This window comes from Tenrec ecaudatus, unplaced genomic scaffold, assembly GCF_050624435.1.
Source record: "Tenrec ecaudatus isolate mTenEca1 unplaced genomic scaffold, mTenEca1.hap1 Scaffold_546, whole genome shotgun sequence".
NCBI classification, from domain to species: domain Eukaryota; kingdom Metazoa; phylum Chordata; class Mammalia; order Afrosoricida; family Tenrecidae; genus Tenrec; species Tenrec ecaudatus.
The window spans coordinates 1,297,327-1,307,798 of record NW_027459457.1 but is presented as its reverse complement, the minus strand read 5'-3'; positions in this window follow the sequence as shown (position 1 = coordinate 1,307,798).

Here is a 10,472-nt window from a genome sequence, read left to right as displayed (position 1 = left end):
TCTTCCACGGTAAAACATTTCCTAGCGAATAAGGAATCTTCCCATCGCAATGACAATATGAGAGAATTGCAACCGATTGATTTCCCGCTGGGTCTACACAACATCTTGAGGCCATACAGTAGTGAAGCACGGGAACCCAGGCGCTTCAGCATTTACCTAGACCAGAGAAACACTGTCTCTAAACATGCCCACATGCCTGTACCTATGCCCGTTTAAAGTTAACGCTAAACCGAAATCTTCTGTCCCCCTATTTTGCATCATTTTAAAGAAGCACACTGGGAAAGATTTTTCTGCAAGGAAGAAACTGCAGGCGGCGTGGCTGAAATGAGAATATCATGCTGCACGAGCTCTTTGCCCTCAGATGTAGAAGTGTCCTCAGTGGGCATCATAGAGAAACGGGACTTTAATAAGTGGTCATCAACCTCTGTGAATTCCCTTTGTTCTAGACGCCTGAAATAAAGAGCTGTCCTGAGTCACATAAACCTCCACGGAGTGGTCTTAATGTGGCGCGGGAACATGCCGGTATGAGAGAATCCCGAAGAAGGCTGAACGTCCACAATTGAATGGTCGTTGCCAGAAATGAAGTGGCAGCCGGATCAGACTGGGAAACTTCAGCTTCCATTAGAGAATGAAGATGTGAGAATCTGGTAAGTCCACAATTCACTGTTTCCTTAGATCCATGAAATTCCGTGTTGAATTTTAGTCAGAAAATGAAAACTCCGGAGCCGCTGTTCAGCAGGCCCGGGTGTAGCTCCCAGAGGCACACTGGTGCTCCTCTAGAATTTGGATAAAAATCGTTTTCACTGGAATAAAGAACCTTGATCAAGCCAGGTGGGTCTTGACAATCGAAATTGCTGCGTTTGCCCGGTATACTGACAAGAACCCACCTGTGCTAGTCCATGGCGTATTCAGCACAGGAATCTGCATCGATTGAGCCAAGACAAAGGAAAGCTCAGGGAGGCAGCACCCGTGTCGAAAAGCATTGGTACTTCAAAGATGAGGCAAATGAGGTGAAAGGAAAAACCCATGGAAATAGTTTCCATCATCGGCAGAATTTCACGGAGCAATATTGCTGGGAGACAAAAGGCACTACCTGAGGGAGGCACGCTCAACAAAACTACCTAGGGCAGGAGCCGGGTTGCCCACAAGCACTAGGCTTGTCAGGCCTCAGCATTGTAAGGAGAGTTCACTGAAGTCCCTGAGTGACGTTTTCTCCGCTGTCCTACGTCTACGTTCCTAAAATTTACTCTGCGGTTTCTGATGATCCTGGCTTATGAACGGCCACCATTCACCGTTCTCGGTACACTCGTGCGTCTCCATCGGCCTTAAAAGAAAGGGAGGACACGCAACTGCTGCCAGATAAATTCAGCAACGTTTGTCTAAACACAAAAGAGACAGCTCTGTGGTGACCCGTCTTCCACGGTAAAACATTTCCTAGCGAATAAGGAATCTTCCCATCGCAATGACAATATGAGAGAATTGCCACCGATGGATTTGCCGCTGTGCCTACACATCATCTTGAGGCCATACAGTAGTGAAGCACGGGAACCCAGGCGCTTCACCCTTTACCGTAGACCAGTGAAACACTGTCTCTAAACATGCCCACATGCCTGTATCTATGCCCGTTTAAAGTTAACGCTAAACCGAAATCTTCTGTCCCACTATTTTGCAGCATTTTAAAGAAGTACACTGGGAAAGATTTTTCTGCAAGGAAGAAACTGCAGGCGGCGTGGCTGAAATGAGAATATCATGCTGCACGAGCTCTTTGCCCTCAGATGTAGAAGTGTCCTCAGTGGGCATCATAGAGAAACGGGACTTTCATAAGTGATCATCAACCTCTTTGAATTCCCTTTGTTCTAGACGCCTGAAATAAAGAGCTGTCCTGAGTCACATAAACCTCCACCGAGTGGTCTTAATGTGGCGCGGGAACATGCCGGTATATGAGAATCCCGAAGAAGGCTGAACATCCACAATTGAATGGTCGTTGCCAGAAATGAAGTGGGAGCCGAATCAGACTGGGAAACTTCAGCTTCCATTAGAGAATGAAGATGTGAGAATCTGGTAAGTCCACAATTCACTGTTTCCTTAGATCCATGAAATTCCGTGTTGAATTTTAGTCAGAAAATGAAAACTCCGGAGCCGCTGTTCAGCAGGCCCGGGTGTAGCTCCCAGAGGCACACTGGTGCTCCTCTAGAATTTGGATAAAAATCGTTTTCACTGGAATAAAGAACCTTGATCAAGCCAGGTGGGTCTTGACAATCGAAATTGCTGCGTTTGCCCGGTATACTGACAAGAACCCACCTGTGCTAGTCCATGGCGTATTCAGCACAGGAATCTGCATCGATTGAGCCAAGACAAAGGAAAGCTCAGGGAGGCAGCACCCGTGTCGAAAAGCATTGGTACTTCAAAGATGAGGCAAATGAGGTGAAAGGAAAAACCCATGGAAATAGTTTCCATCATCGGCAGAATTTCACGGAGCAATATTGCTGGGAGACAAAAGGCACCACTTGAGGGAGGCACGCTCAACAAAACTACCTAGGGCAGGAGCCGGGTTGCCCACAATCACTAGGCTTGTCAGGCCTCAGCATTGTAAGGAGAGTTCACTGAAGTCCCTGAGTGAAGTTTTCTCCGCTGTCCTACGTCTACGTTCCTAAAATTTACTCTGCGGTTTCTGATGATCCTGGCTTATGAACGGCCACCATTCACCGTTCTCCTTACACCAGTGCATCTCCATCGGCCTTAAAAGAAAGGGAGGACACGCAACTGCTGGCAGGTAAATTCAGCAAAGTTTGTCTCAACACAAAAGAGACAGCTCTGTGGTGACCCGTCTTCCACGGTAAAACATTTCCTAGCGAATAAGGAATCTTCCCATCGCAATGACAATATGAGAGATTTGCCACCGATGGATATCCCGCTGTTCCTACACATCATCTTGAGGTCATACAGTAGTGAAGCACGGGAACCCAGGCGCTTCACCCTTTACCGTAGACCAGTGAAACACTGTCTCTAAACATGCCCACATGCCTGTATCTATGCCCGTTTAAAGTTAACGCTAAACCGAAATCTTCTGTCCCACTATTTTGCAGCATTTTAAAGAAGTACACTGGGAAAGAATTTTCTGCAAGGAAGAAACTGCAGGCGACGTGGCTGAAATGAGAATATCAAGCTGCACGAGCTCTTTGCACTCAGATGTAGAAGTGTCCTCAGTGGGCATCATAGAGAAAAGGGACTTTCATAAGTGATCATCAACCTCTTTGAATTCCCTTTGTTCTAGACGCCTGAAATAAAGAGCTGTCCTGAGTCACATAAACCTCCACCGAGTGGTCTTAATGTGGCGCGGGAACATGCCGGTATAAGAGAATCCCGAAGGCTGAACGTCCACAATTGAATGGTCGTTGCCAGAAATGAAGTGGGAGCCGGATTAAACTGGGAAACTTCAGCTTCCATTAGACAATGAAGATGTGAGAATCTGGTACGTCCACAATTCACAGTTTCCTTAGATCCATGAAATTCCGTGTTGAATTTTAGTCAGAAAATGAAAACTCCGGAGCCGCTGTTCAGCAGGCCCGGGTGTAGCTCCCAGAGGCACACTGGTGCTCCTCCAGAATTTGGATAAAAATCGTTTTCACTGGAATAAAGAACCTTGATCAAGCCAGGTGGGTCTTGACAATCGAAATTGCTGCGTTTGCCCGGTATACTGACAAGAACCAACCTGTGCTAGTCCATGGCGTATTCAGCACAGGAATCTGCATCGATTGAGCCAAGACAAAGGAAAGCTCAGGGAGGCAGCACCCGTGTCGAAAAGCATTGGTACTTCAAAGATGAGGCCAATGAGGTGAAAGGAAAAACCCATGGCAAATAGTTTCCATCATCGGCAGAATTTCACGGAGCAATATTGCTGGGAGACAAAAGGCACCACCTGAGGGAGGCACGCTCAACAAAACTTCCTAGGGCAGGAGCCGGGTTGCCCACAAGCATTAGGCTTGTCAGGCCTCAGCATTGTAAGGAGAGTTCACTGAAGTCCCTGAGTGAAGTTTTCTCCGCTGTCCTACGTCTACGTTCCTAAAATTTACTCTGCGGTTTCTGATGATCCTGGCTTATGAACGGCCACCATTCACCGTTCTCCTTACACCAGTGCGTCTCCATCGGCCTTAAAAGAAAGGGAGGACACGCAACTGCTGGTAGGTAAATTCAGCAAAGTTTGTCTCAACACAAAAGAGACAGCTCTGTGGTGACCCGTCTTCCACGGTAAAACATTTCCTAGCGAATAAGGAATCTTCCCATCACAATGACAATATGAGAGAATTGCCACCGATGGATTTGCCGCTGTGCCTACACATCATCTTGAGGCCATAGAGTAGTGAAGCACGGGAACCCAGGCGCTTCACCCTTTACCCTAGACCAGTGAAACACTGTCTCTAAACATGCCCACATGCCTGTATCTATGCCCGTTTAAAGTTAACGCTAAACCGAAATCTTCTATCCCACTATTTTGCAGCATTTTAAAGAAGTACACTGGGAAAGATTTTTCTGCAAGGAAGAAACTGCAGGCGGCGTGGCTGAAATGAGAATATCATGCTGCACGAGCTCTTTGCACTCAGATGTAGAAGTGTCCTCAGTGGGCATCATAGAGAAACGGGACTTTCATAAGTGGTCATCAACCTCTGTGAATTCCCTTTGTTCTAGACGCCTGAAATAAAGAGCTTCCTGAGTCACATAAACCTCCACCGAGTGGTCTTAATGTGGCGCGGGAACATGCCGGTATAAGAGAATTCCGAAGAAGGCTAAACGTCCACAATTGAATGGTCGTTGCCAGAAATGAAGTGGCAGCCGGATCAGACTGGGAAACTTCAGCTTCCATTAGAGAATGAAGATGTGAGAATCTGGTACGTCCACAATTCACTGTTTCCTTAGATCCATGAAATTCCGTGTTGAATTTTAGTCAGAAAATGAAAACTCCGGAGCCGCTGTTCAGCAGGCCCGGGTGTAGCTCCCAGAGGCACACTGGTGCTCCTCTAGAATTTGGATAAAAATCGTTTTCACTGGAATAAAGAACCTTGATCAAGCCAGGTGGGTCTTGACAATCGAAATTGCTGCGTTTGCCCGGTATATTGACAAGAACCCACCTGTGCTAGTCCATGGCGTATTCAGCACAGGAATCTGCATCGATTGAGCCAAGACAAAGGAAAGCTCAGGGAGGCAGCACCCGTGTCGAAAAGCATTGGTACTTCAAAGATGAGGCCAATGAGGTGAAAGGAAAAACCCATGGCAAATAGTTTCCATCATCGGCAGAATTTCACGGAGCAATATTGCTGGGAGACAAAAGGCACCACCTGAGGGAGGCACGCTCAACAAAACTACCTAGGGCAGGAGCCGGGTTGCCCACAAGCACTAGGCTTGTCAGGCCTCAGCATTGTAAGGAGAGTTCACTGAAGTCCCTGAGTGACGTTTTCTCCGCTGTCCTACGTCTACGTTCCTAAAATTTACTCTCCGGTTTCTGATGATCCTGGCTTATGAACGGCCACCATTCACCGTTCTCCGTACACTCGTGCATCTCCATCGGCCTTAAAAGAAAGGGAGGACACGCAACTGCTGGCAGGTAAATTCAGCAAAGTTTGTCTCAACACAAAAGAGACAGCTCTGTGGTGACCCGTCTTCCACGGTAAAACATTTCCTAGCGAATAAGGAATCTTCCCATCGCAATGACAATATGAGAGAATTGCAACCGATTGATTTCCCGCTGGGTCTACACATCATCTTGAGGCCATACAGTAGTGAAGCACGGGAACCCAGGCGCTTCAGCATTTACCTAGACCAGAGAAACACTGTCTCTAAACATGCCCACATGCCTGTACCTATGCCCGTTTAAAGTTAACGCTAAACCGAAATCTTCTGTCCCACTATTTTGCAGCATTTTAAAGAAGTACACTGGGAAAGATTTTTCTGCAAGGAAGAAACTGCAGGCGGCGTGGCTGAAATGAGAATATCATGCTGCACGAGCTCTTTGCCCTCAGATGTAGAAGTGTCCTCAGTGGGCATCATAGAGAAACGGGACTTTAATAAGTGGTCATCAACCTCTGTGAATTCCCTTTGTTCTAGACGCCTGAAATAAAGAGTTGTCCTGAGTCACATAAACCTCCACCGAGTGGTCTTAATGTGGCGCGGGAACATGCCGGTATGAGAGAATCCCGAAGAAGGCTGAACGTCCACAATTGAATGGTCGTTGCCAGAAATGAAGTGGCAGCCGGATCAGACTGGGAAACTTCAGCTTCCATTAGACAATGAAGATGTGAGAATCTGGTACGTCCACAATTCACGGTTTCCTTAGATCCATGAATTTCCGTGTTGAATTTTAGTCAGAAAATGAAAATTCCGGAGCCGCTGTTCAGCAGGCCCGGGTGTAGCTCTCAGAGGCACACTGGTGCTCCTCCAGAATTTGGATAAAAATCGTTTTCACTGGAATAAAAAACCTTGATCAAGCCAGGTGGTTCTTGACAATCGAAATTGCTGCGTTTGCCCGGTATACTGACAAGAACCCACCTGTGCTAGTCCATGGCGTATTCAGCACAGGAATCTGCATCGATTGAGCCAAGACAAAGGAAAGCTCAGGGAGGCAGCACCCGTGTCGAAAAGCATTGGTACTTGAAAGATGAGGCCAATGAGGTGAAAGGAAAAACCCATGGCAAATAGTTTCCATCATCGGCAGAATTTCACGGAGCAATATTGCTGGGAGACAAAAGGCACCACCTGAGGGAGGCACGCTCAACAAAACTACCTAGGGCAGGAGCCGGGTTGTCCACAAGCACTAGGCTTGTCAGGCCTCAGCATTGTAAGGAGAGTTCACTGAAGTCCCTGAGTGAAGTTTTCTCCGCTGTCCTACGTCTACGTTCCTAAATATTACTCTGCGGTTTCTGATGATCCTGGCTTATGAACGGCCACCATTCACCATTCTCCTTACACCAGTGCGTCTCCATCGGCCTTAAAAGAAAGGGAGGACACGCAACTGCTGGCAGGTAAATTCAGCAACGTTTGTCTCAACACAAAAGAGACAGCTCTGTGGTGACCCGTCTTCCACGGTAAAACATTTCCTAGCGTATAAGGAATCTTCCCATCGCAATGACAATATGAGAGATTTGCCACCGATGGATTTGCCGCTGTGCCTACACATCATCTTGAGGCCATACAGTAGTGAAGCACGGGAACCCAGGCGCTTCACCCTTTACCGTAGACCAGTGAAACACTGTCTCTAAACATGCCCACATGCCTGTACCTATGCCCGTTTAAAGTTAACGCTAAACCGAAATCTTCTGTCCCACTATTTTGCAGCATTTTAAAGAAGTACACTGGGAAAGTTTTTTCTGCAAGGAAGAAACTGCAGGCGGCGTGGCTGAAATGAGAATATCATGCTGCACGAGCTCTTTGCCCTCAGATGTAGAAGTGTCCTCAGTGGGCATCATAGAGAAACGGGACTTTAATAAGTGGTCATCAACCTCTGTGAATTCCCTTTGCTCTAGACGCCTGAAATAAAGAGTTGTCCTGAATCACATAAACCTCCACCGAGTGGTCTTAATGTGGCGCGGGAACATGCCGGTATAAGAGAATCCCGAAGAAGGCTGAACGTCCACAATTGAATGGTCGTTGCCAGAAATGAAGTGGGAGCCGGATCAGACTGGGAAACTTCAGCTTCCATTAGAGAATGAAGATGTGAGAATCTGGTACGTCCACAATTCACTGTTTCCTTAGATCCATGAAATTCCGTGTTGAATTTTAGTCAGAAAATGAAAACTCCGGAGCCGCTGTTCAGCAGGCCCGGGTGTAGCTCCCAGAGGCACACTGGTGCTCCTCTAGAATTTGGATAAAAATCGTTTTCACTGGAATAAAGAACCTTGATCAAGCCAGGTGGGTCTTGACAATCGAAATTGCTGCGTTTGCCCGGTATATTGACAAGAACCCACCTGTGCTAGTCCATGGCGTATTCAGCACAGGAATCTGCATCGATTGAGCCAAGACAAAGGAAAGCTCAGGGAGGCAGCACCCGTGTCGAAAAGCATTGGTACTTCAAAGATGAGGCCAATGAGGTGAAAGGAAAAACCCATGGCAAATAGTTTCCATCATCGGCAGAATTTCACGGAGCAATATTGCTGGGAGACAAAAGGCACCACCTGAGGGAGGCACGCTCAACAAAACTACCTAGGGCAGGAGCCGGGTTGCCCACAAGCACTAGGCTTGTCAGGCCTCAGCATTGTAAGGAGAGTTCACTGAAGTCCCTGAATGACGTTTTCTCCGCTGTCCTACGTCTACGTTCCTAAAATTTACTCTCCGGTTTCTGATGATCCTGGCTTATGAACGGCCACCATTCACCGTTCTCCGTACACTCGTGCATCTCCATCGGCCTTAAAAGAAAGGGAGGACACGCAACTGCTGGCAGGTAAATTCAGCAAAGTTTGTCTCAACACAAAAGAGACAGCTCTGTGGTGACCCGTCTTCCACGGTAAAACATTTCCTAGCGAATAAGGAATCTTCCCATCGCAATGACAATATGAGAGATTTGCCACCGATGGATTTGCCGCTGTGCCTACACATCATCTTGAGGCCATACAGTAGTGAAGCACGGGAACCCAGGCGCTTCACCCTTTACCGTAGACCAGTGAAACACTGTCTCTAAACATGCCCACATGCCTGTACCTATGCCCGTTTAAAGTTAACGCTAAACCGAAATCTTCTGTCCCACTATTTTGCAGCATTTTAAAGAAGTACACTGGGAAAGATTTTTCTGCAAGGAAGAAACTGCAGGCGGCGTGGCTGAAATGAGAATATCATGCTGCACGAGCTCTTTGCACTCAGATGTAGAAGTGTCCTCAGTGGGCATCATAGAGAAACGGGACTTTCATAAGTGATCATCAACCTCTTTGAATTCCCTTTGTTCTAGACGCCTGAAATAAAGAGTTGTCCTGAGTCACATAAACCTCCACCGAGTGGTCTTAATGTGGCGCGGGAACATGCCGGTATAAGAGAATCCCGAAGAAGGCTGAACGTCCACAATTGAATGGTCGTTGCCAGAAATGAAGTGGGAGCCGGATCAGACTGGGAAACTTCAGCTTCCATTAGAGAATGAAGATGTGAGAATCTGGTACGTCCACAATTCACGGTTTCCTTAGATCCTTGAAATTCCGTGTTGAATTTTAGTCAGAAAATGAAAACTCCGGAGCCGCTGTTCAGCAGGCCCGGGTGTAGCTCCCAGAGGCACACTGGTGCTCCTCCAGAATTTGGATAAAAATCGTTTTCACTGGAATAAAGAACCTTGATCAAGCCAGGTGGGTCTTGACAATCGAAATTGCTGCGTTTGCCCGGTATACTGACAAGAACCCACCTGTGCTAGTCCATGGCGTATTCAGCACAGGAACCTGCATTGATTGAGCCAAGACAAAGGAAAGCTCAGGGAGGCAGCACCCGTGTCGAAAAGCATTGGTACTTCAAAGATGAGGCAAATGAGGTGAAAGGAAAAACCCATGGCAAATAGTTTCCATCATCGGCAGAATTTCACGGAGCAATATTGCTGGGAGACAAAAGGCACCACCTGAGGGAGGCACGCTCAACAAAACTACCTAGGGCAGGAGCCGGGTTGCCCACAAGCACTAGGCTTGTCAGGCCTCAGCATTGTAAGGAGAGTTCACTGAAGTCCCTGAGTGAAGTTTTCTCCGCTGTCCTACGTCTACGTTCCTAAATATTACTCTGCGGTTTCTGATGATCCTGGCTTATGAACGGCCACCATTCACCGTTCTCCTTACACCAGTGCGTCTCCATCGGCCTTAAAAGAAAGGGAGGACACGCAACTGCTGGCAGGTAAATTCAGCAACGTTTGTCTCAACACAAAAGAGACAGCTCTGTGGTGACCCGTCTTCCACGGTAAAACATTTCCTAGCGTATAAGGAATCTTCCCATCGCAATGACAATATGAGAGATTTGCCACCGATGGATTTGCCGCTGTGCCTACACATCATCTTGAGGCCATACAGTAGTGAAGCACGGGAACCCAGGCGCTTCACCCTTTACCGTAGACCAGTGAAACACTGTCTCTAAACATGCCCACATGCCTGTACCTATGCCCGTTTAAAGTTAACGCTAAACCGAAATCCTCTGTCCCACTATTTTTCAGCATTTTAAAGAAGTACACTGGGAAAGTTTTTTCTGCAATGAAGAAACTGCAGGCGGCGTGGCTGAAATGAGAATATCATGCTGCACGAGCTCTTTGCCCTCAGATGTAGAAGTGTCCTCAGTGGGCATCATAGAGAGACGGGACTTTAATAAGTGGTCATCAACCTCTGTGAATTCCCTTTGTTCTAGACGCCTGAAATAAAGAGTTGTCCTGAGTCACATAAACCTCCACCGAGTGGTCTTAATGTGGCGCGGGAACATGCCGGTATAAGAGAATCCCGAAGAAGGCTGAACGTCCACAATTGAATGGTCGTTGC